General features: G+C 46.3%; 1 pseudogene; it reads left to right on the top strand.

The window, feature by feature from the left end:
* Positions 1-21621, top strand: part of LOC147710176 (E3 ubiquitin-protein ligase TRIM39-like) — a 110491-nt pseudogene that overhangs the window by 43787 nt on the left and 45083 nt on the right.

Raw genomic sequence — 21621 nt, 5'->3', positions numbered from 1 at the left:
TTCTGCTGCAACTGCCCTTTCCAACGCTGTATTGGGTGTTGTGATTGGTGCTGTGGTTCCTGAGATTACCCGCCTCAAAGATTTGGGCTCACTCTTTATTATATTAGTATAGATTATAGAAGATTCAATTTAGTGCTCTTCACTGGACCCCTATAATAATATCATACACTAATCACGTAAACAGAATCACATTCACACTCCATCACACCTGCACTCAATTACACCAATCAAACTATCAAACAACCCCAAAAGCACATACACATCCTGGTCAGAAGGGGATATAGATAGTGTGAATCTCCATGACCGTGTTGTGGGTTGGGTGCATACAGTAAGGTCGACGTGCGTTTCGGTGGAATATGTCTGATGTTAACCACATTCTGCAGGACCTTCTTTAAATCATATATCTTTCACCTAGTGGTAGGAGTACAGGTAATAATGACGCAAGAAAAATTCTCAAATGGTTGCCACCTTCAAATTGACAAACTATTGGTAAGTGTGCTGGGTCAGTTCTGGATGACTCCTAATATAAATGTAAAAGTCTGCCCCTAGGGAATGATAGGATAGAGGCAACTAACACATTCTCCTATTTGGGTGTCCTACCTGATCATTCTGGTTCATGGAACCCGGGGGTTAAGAGCAGAACTCTTCTCTTCAAAAGGTAAATTGGGGCATTGATGAATATTTCTAATAAATTGGGTAAAAGGCCCCCGGGGATACTTCTTAAAATTTACCAAGCTAAATGCTTGAGTATAGCTATGTACGGGTCAGGAGTCTGGGGATACCAGGATGTAGCCATAATACAAAAAGAGGAAAATACTTTTTTAAGGTTTATATTAGCAGTACCGCAGAGCTCTTCCATTTATAATTGCCACAATGAGCTGGGGATTCCTTATATCTCTGATTTGATCAAGATGCAGCCTCTGTTACTGTGGCATAGAGTTTGGACGTCTAATAGTACAGAGTTAAACAGAGATATTATTGGAGACGCCATGAGTCTATTCCACTTGGCTGAATTATATCAGAAGATTTTTAAATGACTTGGGTAAACCTGATTTCTATAGTAACCCCTAAACATTGAGTACGATTTCTAGGAAGGATTTTAAAGTTTTTTGTCCGTCGCACTTAGAGTCCCTAAGAGCGGTTTCAGAAATGAAGAAAAGTACTGTTATCCCACACCTGTTAATTCTTGTATCCCCCACTATTCAACCATATCTGGACTGGTGTATAGGAGGATATGACAGGTATGTTCTTACAAGACTCAGATTTGATAGTTTCCATCGATTAGTCAGCTTCCCTACCTTAAACGATTGGACCAGAGACCTTTGTCGGTGTCCTCGCGATGAGATGTCTTTCCAGTCGACAATACATGTGATTTTATTTTGTAAATTTTATAGACTAGAAAGATGTAGATGGATTTTGCCATTGTTGAAGAGATGGGGCTGGAGGCAATGCGGTCCCGCCTTTCTATATTTACAAGTGCTGGAAATGTTTATTGTGTGGGTGTTACGACCGGATTCCTGAAGTCCATATTGAAAAAAAGGAAAAGTATAATATGGGAAACCCACCATGAGGCTGATTAACGTATAGAACTCTTGTCATAAAAGTCAAAGAATTAACTGAAGAGGAGACTGTAAGATTCAAGTGGTATGTAAAGATGTAATTACTGTGTGTATTTTTTTAAACTACCTTCTGTAAGTTTTTAACATGCTTCTTTTATGATTTTTAATATCAAAACAACCAAATAAAGTTTATTTGATTTGATTTGACTCCTATTGAGTTAGGGTTTGTGTAAAGATGTTATCTTTAGTTAATGTCCCGCATGCCAACCCGCACGGGACATCTCTTTGGATTCCATGTTCTGGCGTAGAATGTATACCTTTGACATGTCGGCAGTTGCTGCTGGGAGACCTATGCACCAGGACGAATAAAGAAGAGCTCCTCATCTTACCGCTTTGTGCCTTCTTTTCATTGGGGACGAGGACCCGCCTGGTGCTGCTGGTTGTCCCAAGTGTTGCTGGATGTCTGGAAGCTTCTTTCTCGATGAGGCAACTGCGATATTGGTTGATCGCGTTTCCTGACTGCCTGCTTTACACGTGAGTCCTCCTGTCTTCGTGTTTGCTTTTCTGTATCTGCTCCCCGTGAGTGCCTCTCTGAGGATTATTTCATTTTGTTCGATTTTTGCTGTTTGGTGGTTTCTGCACATCTTTCCGTGCGATCTTGCGCGCGCCAGCTCACACCGCTTCCCAGCTCTACGCTGCATCAGCGTGTGTCAACGTTACGTCAGTGTGCGTTCCAGCTTGCGTTTCAACTCTCATTCTGACGGTTACCATGGTGCCATTCTAAACTCCTTCTGAAGCGCATTATTTCATTGTTTTCTGCCGCATTCATCATGTGTGTGTTGTTGTTCTAATTGTACACGCATTATGTGGTCATTGTGACTATTTTCAGAACTGAAACCTATATTTTCTTGTATTACAGCAGACTCGTGATTTAAACCTTGCATTTTTATTTAATCTTCACTTTGTTGGCTGGGGCAGCAACTCACCCACGCAAATGGAGAAAGTGGCCACTCCGCCTCCCTTTTTACAGTCTCCTGGTCCGCCTCCTATGATTTGGAAACAGTGGAAAGCAACTTTTGAAGCCTACATTGATGCTATTGATGGTGATACCTTCACCTCTACAAAAAGAGAGCGTTGCTTGTTTATAATTTAGGAGCTGAAGGCAGATCTATTCTAGAGACTCTACCCCTGGAGGAAGCGAGAGTATCCAATGGTTCTCGTGAAGAGGGTGACTCATTGGTGATTGACAAATATGCTTCTCTCATAAAACGTTGGATAAAAGGTTCAATCCAAAGCGCAATATTGTTCTGGAACGTCACAAATTTTTGCAACGTGCACAGATGCCTGGAGAGTCGATCGACGATTTTGTTGCTGCCTTAAGGATCTTGGCTGTGAATTGCAACTATAGGGAGTTTAGGGATGAAATTATTCGAGACCAATTAATTGAACGCACATGTGACAAGAAAGTGCGTGAGAAACTTTTGTCCTCAGATGACCCTGATTTGGAGACTGCGTTGACTCTTGCCAAATCTGTTGAACATTCCCAGTTTTGCATGAAGGAACTAAGTACACCTACCACTCCTATACCTGCGTCATCTGACGTTAATTTAGTAACGTCCAAGGTTCTTCCAAAAACTAATAAAGCTACTCTTCCGGTATCTTCCAGAACTACCAACACTACCTTACTGGGAGCGTTTGTTAACAAACCCAGGAATGATGCTCAAGCCTTGTCATGTCATCGCTGTGGTAGCAGGTCGCATCTGGGAAATTTCAAGTTTTGCTTTGCTATTAATCAGTCTTGTTTTAAATGTGGAAGGATGGGTCATCTTGCACGCATGTGTAAAACTGCTTTTTCCCAAAGGGCACAGTCACAAAGTGTGAAGAATATAGAGTGTGAGAATACCGATGGTGATGATGATGATAATTGCTATGAATTATTAATGTTATCGGCTTCCCCCATGGAAGCGGAAAGTATTGTAGAGATTGCATCTCTTAATGAATCTCAGAGGAGGAAATCCCCTACTTGTGTTATAAACTTGAACGACAAATCAGTCAAATTCCTTGCGGATTCCGGTTCCCCATTCACCTTGATCAATGTTAGGGATTTTGAAGGTTTGGGTGAGATCTTTTTGGCGTCATCATCAATTAAGATGTTTGCATATGGTGGGAAAAGGGTTGAAGTCTTGGGAAAGTTTAAAAACAAACTAGAATTTAAGGGCGAGTGCACGTCATGTGTAATTTACGTTGTCAAAGATGGTGCTAATTTGTTGGGATGGCAAGAACAAGGTGAGCTAAATATCATCCTTGACCCCAATCATCCCGACATGGTTTTGTTGAGGAATGAAGCCAAACAATATTACGCTTCACTTGCACAACCTGAGTCAGTGCATGTTGTGACCACATTGAGTGAAAATGAGTGGGTTCGTGCTTATCCGGAGGTGTTTAGCGATAATCTTGGTAAGCCTAAGGGTTTCCAACATCGCATAGTTTTAAAAGAAGGAGCAAAACCTATTACACACAAAGTTCGCAAAGTACCTTTGAGTATGCGTTGTGAGTTTAAAAGTCAATTATAAAGGTTGTGTTCCTTGGGTGTCATCGAACCAATTGAAGGGTCAGAGTGGTTAAGCCCCATTGTTTTGGCACGGAAGGCTGATAAATCTCTTAGGATGTGTGTTGATTTACGCGATTTAAATTCATGTATTTGGATAGATCGCCAACCACTTCCTAACATTAATGAGATGTTGTCTACCCTGGAAGGTGCCAAATATTTTACCACTCTGGACATATTCTCTGCTTACCATCAGATTGAATTAAGCAAGGATTCCAGACATATCACTACATTCGTGACTCCCGAAGGGGCGTTCTGTTATCTCAGGACGTCTTTCGGTTTGGCGTCGGCTTCTGCAGTGTTCCAACGCCTTATGGGTAATCTCTTCAAGGACTCTGCAGGGTTCGTCTTCTTTCAGGATGATATTCTCATACATGGTAAGACCATGCAAGAACACAACGATAGAGTGAGGAAAGTTTTAGATATTGTAAAGTTGTATGGGTTGACTTTAAGGAAGGACAAATGCATGTTTTTCAGAGATGGTGTGGATTATCTAGGTCACCATATTTCAGCCAAAGGTGTAGAACCTAAAATGAAACTTTTAGATGCTATCTGTAATGCACCTGAACCGCAAAATAAAGATAACTAAGTTTGTTTCTAGGACTAGTTGAATACTATGCGAAATGTGTCCCACATTTTGCTGACAAGACTGTTTGTTTACGCAATCTCTTAAAGAAAGATGCTAGGTATGACTGATCTGAACAGTGCGCAAATGATTTTAACCTGTTGAAAACTGTGATTGTGCAGGCACGCCCTCTCAAATTGTTTGATTTGAATGATCAGTGCATTGTGGTTACAGAAGCTAGTAATGTTGGACTGGGAGCTGTCCTTATGCAAAAGAGAGCTGACAATAGAGAAGAAGTAATTGCTTTTGCCTCTAGAACCCTGAGAGGTGCTGAGGGTACTTATTCCACAATCGAGAAAGAGCCGTTGGCTTTATGGTGGGGTGTACAACATTTTAGGAACTTTTTGAGGGCAATCATGTAACTCTTAAAACTGACCATAAGCCATTAGTGGACCTTTTCACAACTAAGGGTGATGGTAGGGCTACACCCCACATTGCCAAATGGCAGTACAGACTTGCTAAATTTAATTATCACTTGGAATATGTACCTGGTATATAAAAAACAATCTAGCTGACTGTTTATCAAGGTTACCTCTTGCTCACACCGCTCACGAGGATGAACCTGATCAATTTGAGATGGTGTGTGCTGTCAGTTCTCTATCTGACACTGGTGCTGCCTTATCAGAAACTGATTGGAAGCATGCTATTTCGGAGGATGTGAATTTGTGTAAAGTAATAGATTTTTTGACTCGGGGATGGCCGAATGACAAATCGTTATCTCCTGAGTTAGTTCCGTTTAGAAGAATTTGTGATGAATTGTCCTTGGTTGATGGAATTTTACGCAGAGGTAGTCTTTTAGTTGTGCCAACTTCACTTTGCAAATCTGTTCTTGACTTGGCTCATGTGGGGCATTTAGGTATTCGAGCCATAAAACGCAGAGTATGTGAAGATTTTTGGTGGCCTGGTGTTGATCGGGCCATCGAGCACTGTGTTCGGGATTGTGGGGCATGTGTTCTTAGCGACAAAACTCAAGTTACTTATCCCTCTGCTATTAATCCCATTTCTGTAAATGAAATACCTTGGAACAAGTTAGCATTTGATGTGGCTGGTCCGTTTAAGGATTTGGGCAATACCCCTAAATATGCATTAGCCTGAAGTTAAGTTTGTGGACGGTATCAATTCTTCTACTATTATCAATTTTTTTACTGAAGTTTTCCTGCGGGAGGATTTCCCAGAAGAGTTGGTATCTGACAATGGTACTCAATTCGTTTCTGGTGAGATGGAGAGTTATTTTAAAAGGCATGGGATTAAACATGTGCTCACTTCCTTATATCATCCATGTAGCAATGGTTTGGTTGAACGCCTGAATCGTGTTATTAAAGATCAATTACAACTGGCTGCTATAAATGGCCTTCATTGGAGACATGTGATTTCTGACATGTTGTGGGCTATGAGGGTCACTCCACGTGACAGCACGGGTATTTCACCTTTCACCTTGCTCAGAGGAAGAGTAGCTGGTTCCAAGCTCAATAAAGATTGGATTTTGAGAAAAGACATTGATGTTACCAAGTTTGGGAGGGTAGCAGATATTAGGAGTGCTGCTCAGGCAAAATATGCACAGAAAAGCATTAGAACATCTCCAGTATGTCAGGGTGATTGGGTTAGAATTAAAAAACCTGTGCTTATACGCAAAGGGCAAGCTAAATTCTCCCCTCCTGTACAGGTCAAGGAGGTGAAAGATCAGGTTGTAGTGCTTGACAATGGTAACATTTGGAATAAGTCTTGTATTTCAATTGTACCCAAATCTAAGGTTGAGTTTGTGAGGAACAAATTTGGTTTGGATTCCTTTGATTCCTCTAGTATCAGGAATTCAATTACTTCTACAGCTTCCACTGGTTGCAGCTCTGACTTTCAGCGGAGGTCGTCAAGAATTAAATCTGTGCCTACTAAGTATCGTGATTTTATTGTATCTTGAATTGTCATCTAATTTGTACATTCCGCTTTGGGGTTTTGTTTTTGGTTTGTTTTTGTTATTATTTTAATTATTGGTGGGGGGAAGGGAATGTTTTAGGTAATTTTGTATTTTCTTTAGGGAATGTTTGAACCTCTTTGTTTGCAATGTAGGAAGGGGGATGTGTAAAGATGTTATCTTTAGTTAATGTCCCGCGTGCCAGCCCGCACGGGACATCTCTTTGGATTCCATGTTCTGGCATAGAATGTATACCTTTGACATGTCGGCAGTTGCTGCCGGGAGACCTATGCACCAGGACAAATAAAGAAGAGCTCCTCATCTTACCGCTTTGTGTCTTCTTTTCAGTTCTGTTAAACCTGCATAGACAGGAAGAATCCATTCTGCTTATTCTTCGAAGATATTTTCTTTGTAAGTGAACGACAGCGCTTCTAAGTTGGCATTATTACCTGTTGTCTGTAGTGGTGCCACCACACTGGGGAACCATGTAGAATAGGCAATCTTATAGTTTATTACATCCCTGAATCTTGTTCTGGTAATAAGGACTCCGGCTTCCATAATTGAGTTTATTTCTAAATAGTATTCGACGTTTACCACAAATGATCCAGCCAGGCTCGGCAACGGCAACAAGCAGCCACATCATCAAACCACAGATCTTCCAACAGAGTTAATCTATACTAATATAATAAAGAGAGAGCCCAAACCTTTGAGGCGGGTAATCTCAGGAACCACAGCACCAATCACAACACCCAATACAGCGTTGGAAAGGGCAGTTGCAGCAGAAGGACATAGGCTATGCAGATGCCCACCATATACATTTAAAAGGTAAAAGAACCGCGCCAGCAAAGTAGTCCCTTGTGGGCGTGTCTGTGTTGTGCTGTGGGCGTGTGCTGGGGGCATGACAAACGCTGGGGGCATGTGGTACGTTCCGCCCTTCATGCCATGTCTCCCTGAAGCCTTTGTGCACATCCAGAGCTGTGAACATAGAAAGATTGTAATGTTGGAGCTCCAGGCTTATACCAGCCATTATAAGCCAAGAGCACTCCATTGTTTCAATGGAGCTCCCAACATTCTAATGTTCTAATATATAATATTGCAAGGAAAAATAAAGTAGGGAAACTCGAGTTCACACACTACTGAACGCGCACTCTTAAGTGCATCAGCAGTGCACCGTGAATCGGAGCGTTTCACAGGCCTGTCACAGATAAGAAATGCTATCAAAACAAAACCCTACAAAACAATATACTACTGGCCGGCAGAAATTCATACCCGGACAACGTCGGGACGGGCTGCTAGTCTAAGTGATAAAGCGAGCATGGAAACTCCAACATTGTGTAGATGAGTTTTAGCCCACAAATAGTTCATCTAAACCCAATGCCCTCTAATCCTAACACGTTTCAGGACATGTACATTCCCTTCTTCAGGAAATATGCATTTCTAATTCTAGAAATTACTTGGACACAGCCCAGCATCAGCCACTGACCTTGGGCATTCTCTGTGTGCTTAATCCTTACTTCAAGGATTTCCTGCAACAGTCTTACTAATCGTCAATAAGTTGATGTCATGTTTTATGCCTTCATTAGACCTCTCACAGGGATAGGTCATAGCTGACTGGAATGTCCCAGGATAACTAGTGCCTCTTTTTTTAAAAATATCATTTATTGATTTTTCAGAGGTTTGTACATAGATCCTTGGCAATAGTGAGTGTACATAATATCTTTCATACAGGTTTATATAGAACATTGATGGGGTACAAGGATATAATAACAGCATTATACATACTATAGAATTGTGGTTCGATGTCAATGTCCCAACGGGAACTCAAGATCATAATAATTGTGCAAATATATCATCATGAGCATTGTTAACATTAACAAGAACAACAATCTGTAATTTACCATTCATATTTGATGATTATCTATCTTGTGCGTACGTCTGATCATGATCAGGTGTGTATGCGTACCTAGCGACATGAGGTTTAGGTTAAGTCTGCAGTGTGTGCGCCACAGTGTGCGACCTCATGAGTTGGGCCTGGAGATTCCTATTACCACCCATGTGCAGCACATCCACCGTACCTACATGCACTGGACGTGCACATGGAAGGTTAGCGCAAGGGTCTGGGGCTCACACCAAAGCAGTTCAGTAGACTGCACTCTCACCGGACACAGGAAAGAGGTCTGGTCATAACTAATGAGCCAATAAACTTAATACGCTGCCACCACCAGTTTAGGTTGTTAACTCAGGACATGGGAAGTAGTGTCATCTCTGTTATGAGGGCATGCTTGGCCTTTGCAGGTCATCAAACAGGTACTGTTCTGGGCTTCAGGGAGCAATAACATTACAGTTTCGCAGAACTCAGGAACACATTCCTTATTAGCACTGGTGATACAAGGACACAACCCTCTACCAAGGAGAGAGCTAAGAAGTGCAACCCTCTGCCAGGACCAGTGACACAATACAAGAGCACAACACTACCAGGACTGGTTTCACATTACAGGAGCACAACGCTCTACCTGTACACTAGTGACACATACAGTAGCACAACCCTCTACCAGAAGTGGAGACATACCCAACTACACAAAATGTCTGACACCAGTCATTTTTAGTGACGCAAGAGAAACACACCTCTCTCCACTGCTGAAACCCTCCTATTCACTGGGACGAGAAGTGCCTCACCTGATAACACACAGACAGGCTCCTGCTCTAAGCGACAGTGTGACATACCTCACCTACTATAATTCACAGGCTCCGGCTCTAAGCCACAGTGTGACATACCTCACCTGATAATTCACAGGCTCCGGCTCTAAGCCACAGTGTGACATACCTCATCTGATAACACACAGGCTCCTGCTCTAAGCTACAGTGTGACATACCTCATCTGATAATTCACAGGCTCCGGCTCTAAGCTACAGTGTGACATACCTCACCTGATAACACACAAGCTCCGGCTCTAAGCCACAGTGTGACATACCTCACCTGATAACACACAGGCTCCTGCTCTAAGCCACAGTGTGACATACCTCCCCTGATAATTCACAGGCTCCTGCTCTAAGCCACAGTGTGACATACCTCACCTGATAACACACAGGCTCCTGCTCTAAGCCACAACATGACATACCTCACCTGATAACCTACAGGCTCCTGCTCTAAACCACAGTGTGACATACCTCACCTGATAAAAAAAGAAACAATTGATGGACAGAATGCTGGACAATGCAAACATTCACCCCCAGTCTCAAGGGTCTGGGTTTAATCCATCATTCTTTCACTCACCACACCACCCCAGTTTGGATTCAGCCATATGCAAATCAGTCTTGACCCTGTCCCTTATGGGAACAGTCCAGCCCGAACTGCTAAGCCAGGTCATCCCTGGACCGGAAACAAACATCCTGGGACCAATTTCAGGGCATCACCCTTCATCTGCCAGGCTAGCTTGAATCCAGTGGTGTAGTGAGCACGGGACCCATGTCTGGGCATACCCTTCCCACTTAGGGCGACCTACGCAAAAGAAACAGTTGATGGACGGAATGCTGGACAATGCAAACATTCACCCCCAATCAGAAGGATTTGGGTTTAATCCGTCATTCTTTCGCTCACCACACCATCCCAGTTTGGACCCAGCCATATGCAATTCAGTCTTGACCCTGTTTGTTATGGGAACAGTCCAGCCCGAACTGCTAAGGCAGGTCCTGGCTGATGAGGGCTGAAAGCCCAAAACCGGTCCTAGGATGCTTGTTTCCAGTCCAGGGAGGACCTGGACTGGGAGTGCGGGCTGGACTGTTCCCATTGGGTGCAGGGTCAAGACTGATTTGCATTTGGCTGGGTCCAAACTGAAATGGCATGGTGAGCAAAAAAACTATAGATTTAGGGCCAGATCTCTGTACTGGGGTGAATGTATGACATTGTTCTGCATTTTGTCCATCAATTGTTCATTTCGTACCTCACCTGATAACACACAGGCTCCTGCTCTAAGCCACAGTGTCTTATTACAGAGAACAAGGGTCCTAAGGATTTACAATATGGCGAGAGAATAATAATATAGACTACAATCAGTACTATATAGTTTCAACGCCCAGCCGGGCGTGAGTTTATTTAAGGGATAATATAGAATATTGTTGATCCAAGAAGGACCAAAGTAAGAAGTGAGATAGGGTACAGTCCTGTACCTATCCCAAAAGGTTAGAAAGAACAAATCAAAGCAAGGGGGATAGAAGAAAGAAAGAGGTTTTTCAGGCAGGAAACAATTTTTGAGCCAAGGGGTGACTTGCAAATACAATAGATAATTTCAACAAATTCACCCTGCAGTGTAAACAATTTTAAGTATACATGTTATATCATATGTTACACTGCATAGCGCGTCGACGTTTCGATCCCTAAAGGCTCATGATAAACTGGGACCATCATCGGGACAGTTTTACAATTAATACCTGCATTACAATGCGAAAGCCTGTAAAAAAGGGGGGGAAAAATAGAAACAGGTTTTGAGGCATACGCCTAGAACATGGAATTATACATAAAGGTGAACACTACGTCAAGGAACAGGTGCAGGTTTTAAAACAGGCCAATCTCACATGTTTACTCGCTGGTCTATAGCTAGTGTGATGGTGATATTTATGAAAAAAAAAAAAATTATTTAAAAGGACTGGAGTGAGAATATCGGCGCAGTGAAAATCGGAAAAATTGTGTCATTCACATCCGTGTTGCTCATAGTCTAAAGTGAGAATAAAGGCGCAGTGACGTGAACAAAAATTTAAAACATTGGTGATAGTGTTGGCGCTGTGTCCGAAAGGATCGGGAGGATTGATTTCACGGCGCGTGTTTCATGGTGAGTGTGCAGTGAGATGGTGATTTAAAGGTGAGGAAGTGTCAGGGCACGAAGGTCATGCTTTACCTTTCAGAATGTTTGAACCCAGAGTTTACGGGACAAGTGGCTTGCGACTTTCTTTATAGATACAATTGCCTTGATGCTGTTTGGTAAAGAGGGGGGTGGAAGTTAGTGGAACAGCCATCAGTAGGCAAGTGGGGCTTTCTGGGGTATGATCGTAGGGGCTTACCTTGCGTTGCTGATTGCAAGCGCATGTGGTTGGGGGTGTTCTAGCCGGTCGGGAGAGTTTTCCAGCCGGTGCGGGTAACAGCTTGTTCGCCAAAATGGTACTCTCACGGAAATAATCCTCCTTATGGGAGCAGTTTCGCCTAATTCGTAAGAATTGGGAGAAAGGTAGGGAGTCCCTCAAGGCCCTTGGGTGATTGCTTGAAGGCCTTGAGGGACTCCCTACCTTTCTCCCAATTATTACGAATTAGGCGAAACTGCTCCCATAAGGAGGATTATTTCCGTGAGAGTACCATTTTGGCGAACAAGCTTAAAAATAGGGGCTACCCCAGAAAAATTGTCAAAACCGCTCTTAAAAGAGCTTGGTATCGCCCCCGTGAGACTCTACTCATCCCAAACCAAAAGAAAAAAATGGACAAAATAGCCTGTGTGACAACATTCTCTCCTATCTCCAATAGCGTGAGAAAAATGATTCTAAAGCACTGGCCAGTAATTAATGCAGGGATACTGAACCTAGAACGTCCTCTATTTGCATTCAAAAAGAGTAAAAATCTGAAGGACCACTTGGTTCGGGCAGCTCTTCCAAGCCCTACCAACTCTTCCACTCTTGAATCAGCTTGGGGTCTGTCCCCCGTAGTTGGACACGTGAAATGTGGTGGTTGTACAGTATGTAATTTTACAATTGAGGGAAAAAGCTTTGTATTTGATAATGTCACCTTTAAATGCAACTCACGCACGAACTGCAATACAACCAACGTAATTTACTTGATTCAATGTCCTTGCAAGAAAAACTATGTTGGACAGACATCGCAGAAGATCAAGACCAGGATATGCCAACATAGGAGCCGCATCAGATGCCGGACGCCAAACGCCCCATTGGTGGAACATTTCCAGGAACTCAATCATAGTGAGGATGATATGCGTTGGACTGTATTGAAGTCACTGAAACTCCCACCAAGAGGAGGAAGCATGTCCAATCTACTGAATAGGGAGGAGCTCAAATGCATAATATTGCTAGACTCTATCCGCAAAGGACTGAACCGCACAGAAGATTGGACTTCACTACTCTGAGTGCACGGGTGTGGCTCCAACCATCCCAATCACTCTACGATGTCTGTTTCTCAATCATCGCAGTGTCCATTTTATAATAATGTGAAGTCCTGAACCAACCAATGTTTTAATAACACTGTCAGTCCAACGAATGTTTTAATAACACTGTCAGGTCAAATGTGTTTGAATGGAGGGCATGTCTGGCCCCTTTTCCACTCGCTGCATGCGCACAATGGTAATTCACCCCAGTCACCGCTCACCATTCACGTTTATTAAAATGACAACTATGAACTTAATGGCCCACCACGTTGGCAACCGCCACCCATTTTAACATGGTTCATTTATAATAATTGCGACGCTTCGCTTAAATAAACCACTGCCTTCAACTGAAACAATGATCAAATCTTGCTACTTGCATCAACCCAAGATGCCTGCCGTTATTTGAGACTCTGGCAATCAGTCCAACTCTTATGTTTACACCACCCATGTGTGCCTCGACATTTTTTACCCTTCCAAGATGTCTGCCGAAATAGTCTCACTAGTAATTAGTCCGTCCTCCATTTTCATCCCCACTGGCCCATAAGCACAGCCCACGAGCCATTGCAACACAGCGGACTCGCGCTGCCAGGAAAGGGGTAGAAGTCCATTGAGCTTCGCCCCAACCCGCCGTTGCTCCGATCCAGTAACCAGGTAAGCCAATTCTGGTAAAATAGCCCAGCTAAGAACTCCGTTTAAAATGGAGCCTTCCCCTAACCCTGTTAACTTATATTCCCCAGTAATCTCGTGGGAGCCGACCTAAAGGAGACTACCCTCTCCCTCAATACGGCGCATTCCGGATCCAAGGATAATCCCCCCCGAACGGCTACTTCACACGTAGCCAGGTAAGCCTCGCCATTCCCGCCGAAAATCCCTACAGCCCCCCGCCCCGTAGGACGCGCTAACGGTAATAACAATGTTTTACCATGCAGCTTCCTGAATACCGAACCGGCAGGACCTATCTCCCCTCCGGTCTGAACAATAATTCTTCAACTGAATGCGTCTACATTCTAGTGGCGCTAGGTAAGCATCACTCCTACCCTTCATACTTGCTAAGACCCCTACCGTGAGTGGTGCGCTAACGGTATGACTTCCTCACAATGTAGTATCCTGTTACCCGCACCGGCTGGAAAACTCTCCCGACCGGCTAGAACACCCCCAACCACATGCGCTTGCAATCAGCAACGCAAGCTAAGCCCCTACGATTATACCCCAGAAAGCCCCACTTGCCTACTGATGGCTGTTCCACTAACTTCCACCCCCCTCTTTACCAAACAGCATCAAGGCAATTGTATCTATAAAGAAAGTCGCAAGCCACTTGTCCCGTAAACTCTGGGTTCAAACATTCTGAAAGGAAAAGCATGACCTTCGTGCCCTGACACTTCCTCACCTTTAAATCACCATCTCACTGCACACTCACCATGAAACACGCGCCGTGAAATCAATCCTCCCGATCCTTTCGGACACAGCGCCAACACTACCACCAATGTTTTAAATTTTTGTTCACGTCACTGCGCCTTTATTCTCACTTTAGACATGAGCAACACGGATGTGAATGACACAATTTTTCCGATTTTCACTGCGCCGATATTCTCACTCCAGTCCTTTTAAATATATATTTTTTTTCTTTTCATAAATATCACCATCACACTAGCTATAGACCAGCGAGTAAACATGTGAGATTGGCCTGTTTTAAAACCTGCACCTGTGCCTTGACGTAGTGTTCACCTTTATGTATAATTCCATGTTCTAGGCGTATGCCTCAAAACCTGTTTCTATTTTTTCCCCCCCTTTTTTACAGGCTTTCGCATTGTAATGCAGGTATTAATTGTAAAACTGTCCTGATGATGGTCCCAGTTTATCATGAGCCTTTACGGATCGAAACGTCGACGCGCTATGCAGTGTAACATATGATATAACATGTATACTTAAAATTGTTTACACTGCAGGGTGAATTTGTTGAAATTATCTATTGTATTTGCAAGTCACCCCTTGGCTCAAAAATTGTTTCCTGCCTGAAAAACCTCTTTCTTTCTTCTATCCCCCTTGCTTTGATCTGTTCTTTCTAACCTTTTGGGATAGGTACAGGACTGTACCCTATCTCACTTCTTACTTTGGTCCTTCTTGGATCAACAATATTCTATATTATCCCTTAAATAAACTCACGCCCGGCTGGGCGTTGAAACTATATAGTACTGATTGTAGTCTATATTATTATTCTCTCGCCATATTGTAAATCCTTAGGACCCTTGTTCTCTGTAATAAGTTACTTAACCCATGGTCCGAAGGCCTTTAGTGGGTTCCCTTGTATTCCAAAAACTAAGCCACAGTGTGACATACCTCACATGATAACTCACAGCCACTTATCTTAGGATAGGAAAGGATGTTTATCCAATCTCCTCACTCATCTTTTACAGAAATCGCTGAATTACCTTCAGAAACATTGATCTATCTGTTAATTCTGCATTTTGTGACAGAATGCACACACTTTGTTTATGATTTTGAACGTGACATTCCGACACCAGTAATTACCCATCACTTTGAATGAGCGCCATTGTAGGACACCCTCTCAGTGTCTCCTTCTGGGTAAACACATCCATTGCGCTGGCAGGACAGGGGCAGCCTGCACTCCCCAAATCTTGTGTCTTCCATCCCAAGGGCGGAAACTTCCTGGCCCCCTTCTTTTACATCATCATGTGACTTCCGCCAGTGTCTCCTCTCAGCCCATCTCTCGGTCTTTGACTGCCTCTGCCTGCAGTGGGTTTCCTTCCTTGCACCCTCTCCATGGATTGAGCTTCTCTACAACTTCACAAATTCTGACCTCTCTACAGTTCATGAGGTGTCTGAGGGAAGGGGAGGGCAGGAGTGTGAGAAGGATGGAAGACGGTAGAAGGGAAGGTAGTAAGAGATTGCAGTTCAGAAATTAGGAAAAGCACATTAGTGGTCTGATTTTTTTTCTTAAGGATCTATCAACCTTTCCACCCTCCTCCTGGACTCCGACTCTAAGGACGGCTTGTAGAAAGCTTTTTAATATCTAAACAGCTTTTACTTGCTTCTGACAGAACAAGCTAAGAACTGAGAAGAATAAAATTGAATCTGAGTTTGAAAAGCTGCGGCAGCTTCTGGAAGAAAATGAGCAAGCACTGCACAGAAGACTGGAGGAGATGGAGACGAAAATGACCATGATAGAAAATGCAAATATCACCAAACTGTCCAATCAAATCACCTCTCTCAAGGCCCTGATAACGGAGATCGAAAAGAAGTCTGAGGCGCTGTCGTGGGAACTCCTGAAGGTGAGATACTGTATGGGAAATAAAACAGAAGGAAGTGAAATAATTGTATTTTGTGTGCATTATTAAATGTATGAACGGAGCACGTATGATCTCCTGGCTGGGTCAATGCACAGTGACCCCACGCACTCCGAGAGCCGCACATGATATACAGACAAGTATAATTTACATTGTCCCACGTGATGCTTGGAGCCCAACTCCATATACAAAATGTGAAATGTACAGGGACCGTTTGCGGTCTGATAAACAAGTTAATAACCCATCTATATACAAAATATTTATGTATTTTATCTATTAGGGAGAATGCAACACACCAAGCAATTCCAGTGACAGTAAATAATATATGAAGACCAACGAGCAAAATGTGTGAAAAGTTAGATAGAAATGGAAAGCTTAATGAGAGACAACACCTGAGAGAATTGGAAAGAAACCAAATTCCTTCTTTTCTAAGAAGTTTGAAAACATTTCTGTTCTAATGTGTTTACTTGTCTCCTGATGCAGGTGGCCACTTAGGTTCACGTGCACCAAACCTCTTGTCAGCTATTTAACCTGGAATTTGAAATCGGTAATGGAAAGCTCACTGGGTTTTTTGTCATCCCAGATAAAGATAGAGATTGCCACAGAGAACTCTTTAGTTTGAAGAATAGTAACAATTTTACATTAAGGGTAACCCCTGATTATATTACAGTGTGCAAAATGAATGTCGGCAAATTGCTGCCCTGCAGCAATAGAAATTTGATTTACAACTGGATTACTTTAAAACTGTAAACTGCAACCAAATTCCTCAACAATATGGCCTAGGGTGGGATTAGAGGTGTAAACCTCCTTATTGTGGTCATACGCTGTCACTTTAACAGTGATGCTCTGCTCAAATAAGTTGATTAGTTTAAAGCCAAGAAGCTTCCTGAGAAGTAGCTCCATTCAAAGGGCACTAGATGATGGTGACAGAGAACATCCAAAACATCCCTCGGAGGGCGACAGGGAGCATCCCTCGCAGGGTGACGGAGAGCCTCCCTCGGAGGGTGACGGAGAGCCTCCCTCGGAGGGTGACGGAGAGCCTCCCTCGGAGGGTGACGGAGAGCCTCCCTCGCAGGGTGACGGAGAGCCTCCCTCGCAGGGTGACGGAGAGCCTCCCTCGGAGGGTGACGGAGAGCCTACCTCGGAGGGTGACGGAGAGCCTCCCTCGGAGGGTGACGGTGAACCTCCGAGCCTACCTCTGCGGGGGACGGAGAGCAACCCTCTGCGGGTGACGGCGAGCATCCCTCAGAGGGTGACGGCGAGCATCCCTCGGAGGGTGACGGAGAGCCTCCCTCGGAGGGTGACGGAGAGCCTCCCTCGGAGGGTGACGGAGAGCCTCCCTCGCAGGGTGACGGAGAGCCTCCCTCGCAGGGTGACGGAGAGCCTCCTTCGGAGGGTGACGGTGAACCTCCGAGCCTACCTCTGCGGGGGACGGAGAGCAACCCTCTACGGGTGACGCAGAGCCTCCCTCTGCGGGTGACGGAGAGCCTCCCTCGGAGGGTGACGGAGAGCCTCCCTCGGAGGGTGACGGTGAACCTCCGAGCCTACCTCTGCGGGGGACGGAGAGCAACCCTCTGCGGGTGACGCAGAGCCTCCCTCTGCGGGTGACGCAGAGCCTCCCTCTGCGGGTGACGGCGAGCATCCCTCAGAGGGTGACGGCGAGCATCCCTCGGAAGGTGACGGAGAGCCTCCCTCGGAGGGTGACGGTGAACCTCCGAGCCTCCCTCGGAGGGTGACGGAGAGCACCCCTCTGCGGGTGACGGAGAGCATCCCTCTGCGGGTGAAGGAGAGCAACCCTCTGCGGGTGACGGAGAGCAACCCTCTGCGGGTGACGGAGAGCAACCCTCTGCGGGTGACAGAGAGCAACCCTCTGTGGGTGACGGAGAGCATCCCTCTGAGGGTGACGGAGAGCATCCCTCTGAGGGTGACGGAGAGCATCCCTCTGAGGGTGATGGAGAGCATCCCTCAGAGGGTGATGAGAGCATCCCTCTGAGGGTGACGGAGAGCATTCCTCTGAGGGTGACAGAGAGCATTCCTCTGAGGGTGACAGAGAGCCTCCCCCGGAGGGTGACAGAGAGCCTCCCCCGGAGGGTGACGGAGAGCCTCCCCCGGAGGGTGACGGAGAGCCTCCCTCGGAGGGTGACGGAGAGCCTCCCTCGGAGGGTGACGGTGAACCTCCGAGCCTCCCCCGGAGGGTGACGGAGAGCCTCCCTCGGAGGGTGACGGTGAACCTCCGAGCCTCCCTCGGAGGGTGACGGAGAGCACCCCTCTGCGGGTGACGGAGAGCACCCCTCTGCGGGTGACGGAGAGCATCCCTCTGCGGGTGAAGGAGAGCAACCCTCTGCGGGTGACGGAGAGCAACCCTCTGCGGGTGACGGAGAGCAACCCTCTGTGGGTGACAGAGAGCAACCCTCTGTGGGTGACGGAGAGCATCCCTCTGAGGGTGACGGAGAGCATCCCTCTGAGGGTGACGGAGAGCATCCCTCTGAGGGTGACGGAGAGCATCCCTCTGAGGGTGATGGAGAGCATCCCTCTGAGGGTGATGGAGAGCATCCCTCTGAGGGTGACGGAGAGCATCCCTCAGAGGGTGATGAGAGCATCCCTCTGAGGGTGACGGAGAGCATTCCTCTGAGGGTGACAGAGAGCCTCCCCCCGGAGGGTGACAGAGAGCCTCCCCCCGGAGGGTGACAGAGAGCCTCCCCCCGGAGGGTGACAGAGAGCTTCCCCCGGAGGGTGACAGAGAGCCTCCCCCGGAGGGTGACAGAGAGCATTCCCCCAATGGTGACAGAGACCATCCCTCAGAGGGTCTCAGAGACCATCCCTCTGAGGGTTTTAGAGACCATCCCTCTGAGGGTCTCAGAGAGCATCCCTCAGAGGGTAACAGAGAGCATCCCACAGAGGGTAACAGAGAGCATCCCTCAGTGGGTGACGGAGAGCCTCCCTCAGAGGGTGACGGAGAGCCTCCCTCTGAGGGTGACGGAGAGAGCCTCCCTCTGAGGGTGATGGAGAGCCTCCCTCTGAGGGTGACGGAGAGCAACCCTCTGAGGGTCTCAGTGAGCAACCCTCTGAGGGTCTCAGTGAGCAACCCTCTGAGGGTCTCAGTGAGCAACCCTCTGAGGGTCTCAGGGAGCAACCCTCTGACGGTCTCAGCGAGCATCCCTCTGAGGGTCTCAGAGAGCATCCCTCTGAGGGTCTCAGAGAGCATCCCTCTGAGGGTGACAGTGAGCATCCCTCTTAGTGTGACAGAGAGAATCCCTCCAAGGGTGACAGACAGCATCCCTCTGAGGGTGACAGAGAGCATGCCTCTGAGGGTGACAGAGAGCAACCCTCTTAGTGTGACAGAGAGCATCCCTCTGAGGGTGACAGAGAGCATCCCTCTGAGGGTGACAGAGAGCATCCCTCTGAGGGTGACAGAGAGCATCCCTCTGAGGGTGACAGAGAGCATCCCTCCAAGGGTGACAGAGAGCATGCCTCTGAGGGTGACAGAGAGCAACCCTCTTAGTGTGACAGAGAGCATCCCTCTGAGGGTGACAGAGAGCATCCCTCTGAGGGTGACAGAGAGCATCCCTCTGAGGGTGACAGAGAGCATCCCTCTGAGGGTGACAGAGAGCATCCCTCCAAGGGTGACAGAGAGCATCCCTCCAAGGGTGACAGAGAGCATCCCTCCAAGGGTGACAGAGAGCATCCCTCCAAGGGTGACAGAGAGAATCCCTACATGTGTGACAGAGAGGATCCCTCCAAGATCGACAGGTAGAATTACTCTTAGTGTGACAGAGAGCATCCCTGTGAGGGTGACAGGGAGCACCCCTCCGAGGGTGACAGAGAGCATCCCTGTGAGGGTGACAGGGAGCACCCCTCCGAGGGTGACAGAGAGCATCCCTCCAAGTGTGACAGAGAGCATCCCTCCAAGTGTGACAGAGAGCATCTCTCTCAGGGTGACAGAGAGCACACTCTGAGGGCGACAGAGAGCATCCCTCCAAGTGTGACAGAGAGCATCCCTCCAAGTGTGACAGAGAGCATCTCTCTCAGAGTGGCTGAGAGCATCCCTCCCAGGGTGACAGAGAGCGTCCCTCTGAGGGAGACAGAGAGCAGCCCTCTTAGTGTGACAGAGAGCATCCCTCTGAGGGCAAAATGGAGTATCCCTCTGAGGGTGACCGAGAGCCTCCTTGGAGGGTGACAGAGAGCCCTCATTCACCAGCTGGGATCCTGGCGTCACCCTCTAAACAGTACGTTTAACTCCTTATACTGAGATGAACTTGTAATATAGCCACGCCGCATGCAAGTGATAGACAACTTGTCATAAAGAGTCCAATAGTCCAAATCCTTAACTCTTGTCTGGTTCTTCCTTACATTTATATAGAGGGTCTTTCATCTCAGCCCCTTCAATCCAACAGCTCACCCAATGCTGGGATGAATTAATCCAGTAATTGGCGGGCGCTTCACACAAGCAGATCCATTAAAAGTCCATAACTGCCAAGAGGCGGTCACATTTCTTTGTCCTTCCTGGGCTGCTGTGATCTCATTTCCTAGATGGCTGCCACTTACACAGACTCCTCTAGTACTCCTTCTGCCTGTACCTCCTCCCCCAGGGCACTCTTCAGGTACCCCTTCTTCTTGTACCTCCTCCTGCAGTGTACCTCCTCCTTGTGGGCACTCTTCTGGTACCCCTTTCTTGTACCTCATCCTGCACGGCACTCTTCTAGTACCCCTTCCTTGTACCTCCTCCTGCAGGGCACTCTTCTAGTACCCCTTCCTTGTACCTCCTCCTGCAGGGGACTCTTCTAGTACCCCTTCCTTGTACCTCCTCCTGCAGGGGACTCTTCTAGTACCCCTTCCTTGTACCTCCTCCTGCAGGGGATTCTTCAGGTACCCCTTCTTCTTGTACCTCCTCCTGCAGTGTACCTCCTCCTGGAGGGCACTCTTCTAGTACCCCATCTTCTTGAGTCAACACTGCTGGGCGTTACTGATAACATCCGTCGCTTGTGGATAATGGCGAAACTGTGGCGCTTATCCTTCTGGATTTAAGCGCCGCACTTGACACGGTCTCACATTCTATTCTCTTACAAACCCTTCAATCATGTGGCATTACGGGCCATGCATTGAAGTGCCTAGAGAGCTTCTTGACTGACCGTACCTTTCAGGTTTTTTCCACCTTTGCTAAGTCTGAGATACATGGGTCACAGCATGGAGTCCCTCAGGGCTCAATTTTGAGCCCGTTGCTTTTTAATATTTATGTTAGCCCTTTGGCGGCAATAGCAGAACAAGCAGGGCTCACGGGGTATTCCTACGCCGATGATACCCAGCCTATTTATTCTTTCTCCACCAAGTCTAATAATAACACCTCCTCATTAAACACAGGACTGACTAACCTTGCAAGCTGGATGTATGACAACAAACTGAAACTAAACGGGGCCAAAACGGATCTACTGCTTTTTGGCAAAGATAAAATCTTATGGGGCCCACAACATTGGCCCGC

The sequence above is a fragment of the Lissotriton vulgaris genome, chromosome 5 (assembly GCF_964263255.1).
Source record: "Lissotriton vulgaris chromosome 5, aLisVul1.2, whole genome shotgun sequence".
Lineage (NCBI taxonomy): Eukaryota > Metazoa > Chordata > Amphibia > Caudata > Salamandridae > Lissotriton > Lissotriton vulgaris.
The sequence above is the reverse complement of the archived record's forward strand: the minus strand, read 5'-3'. Positions and strand labels throughout refer to the sequence as shown.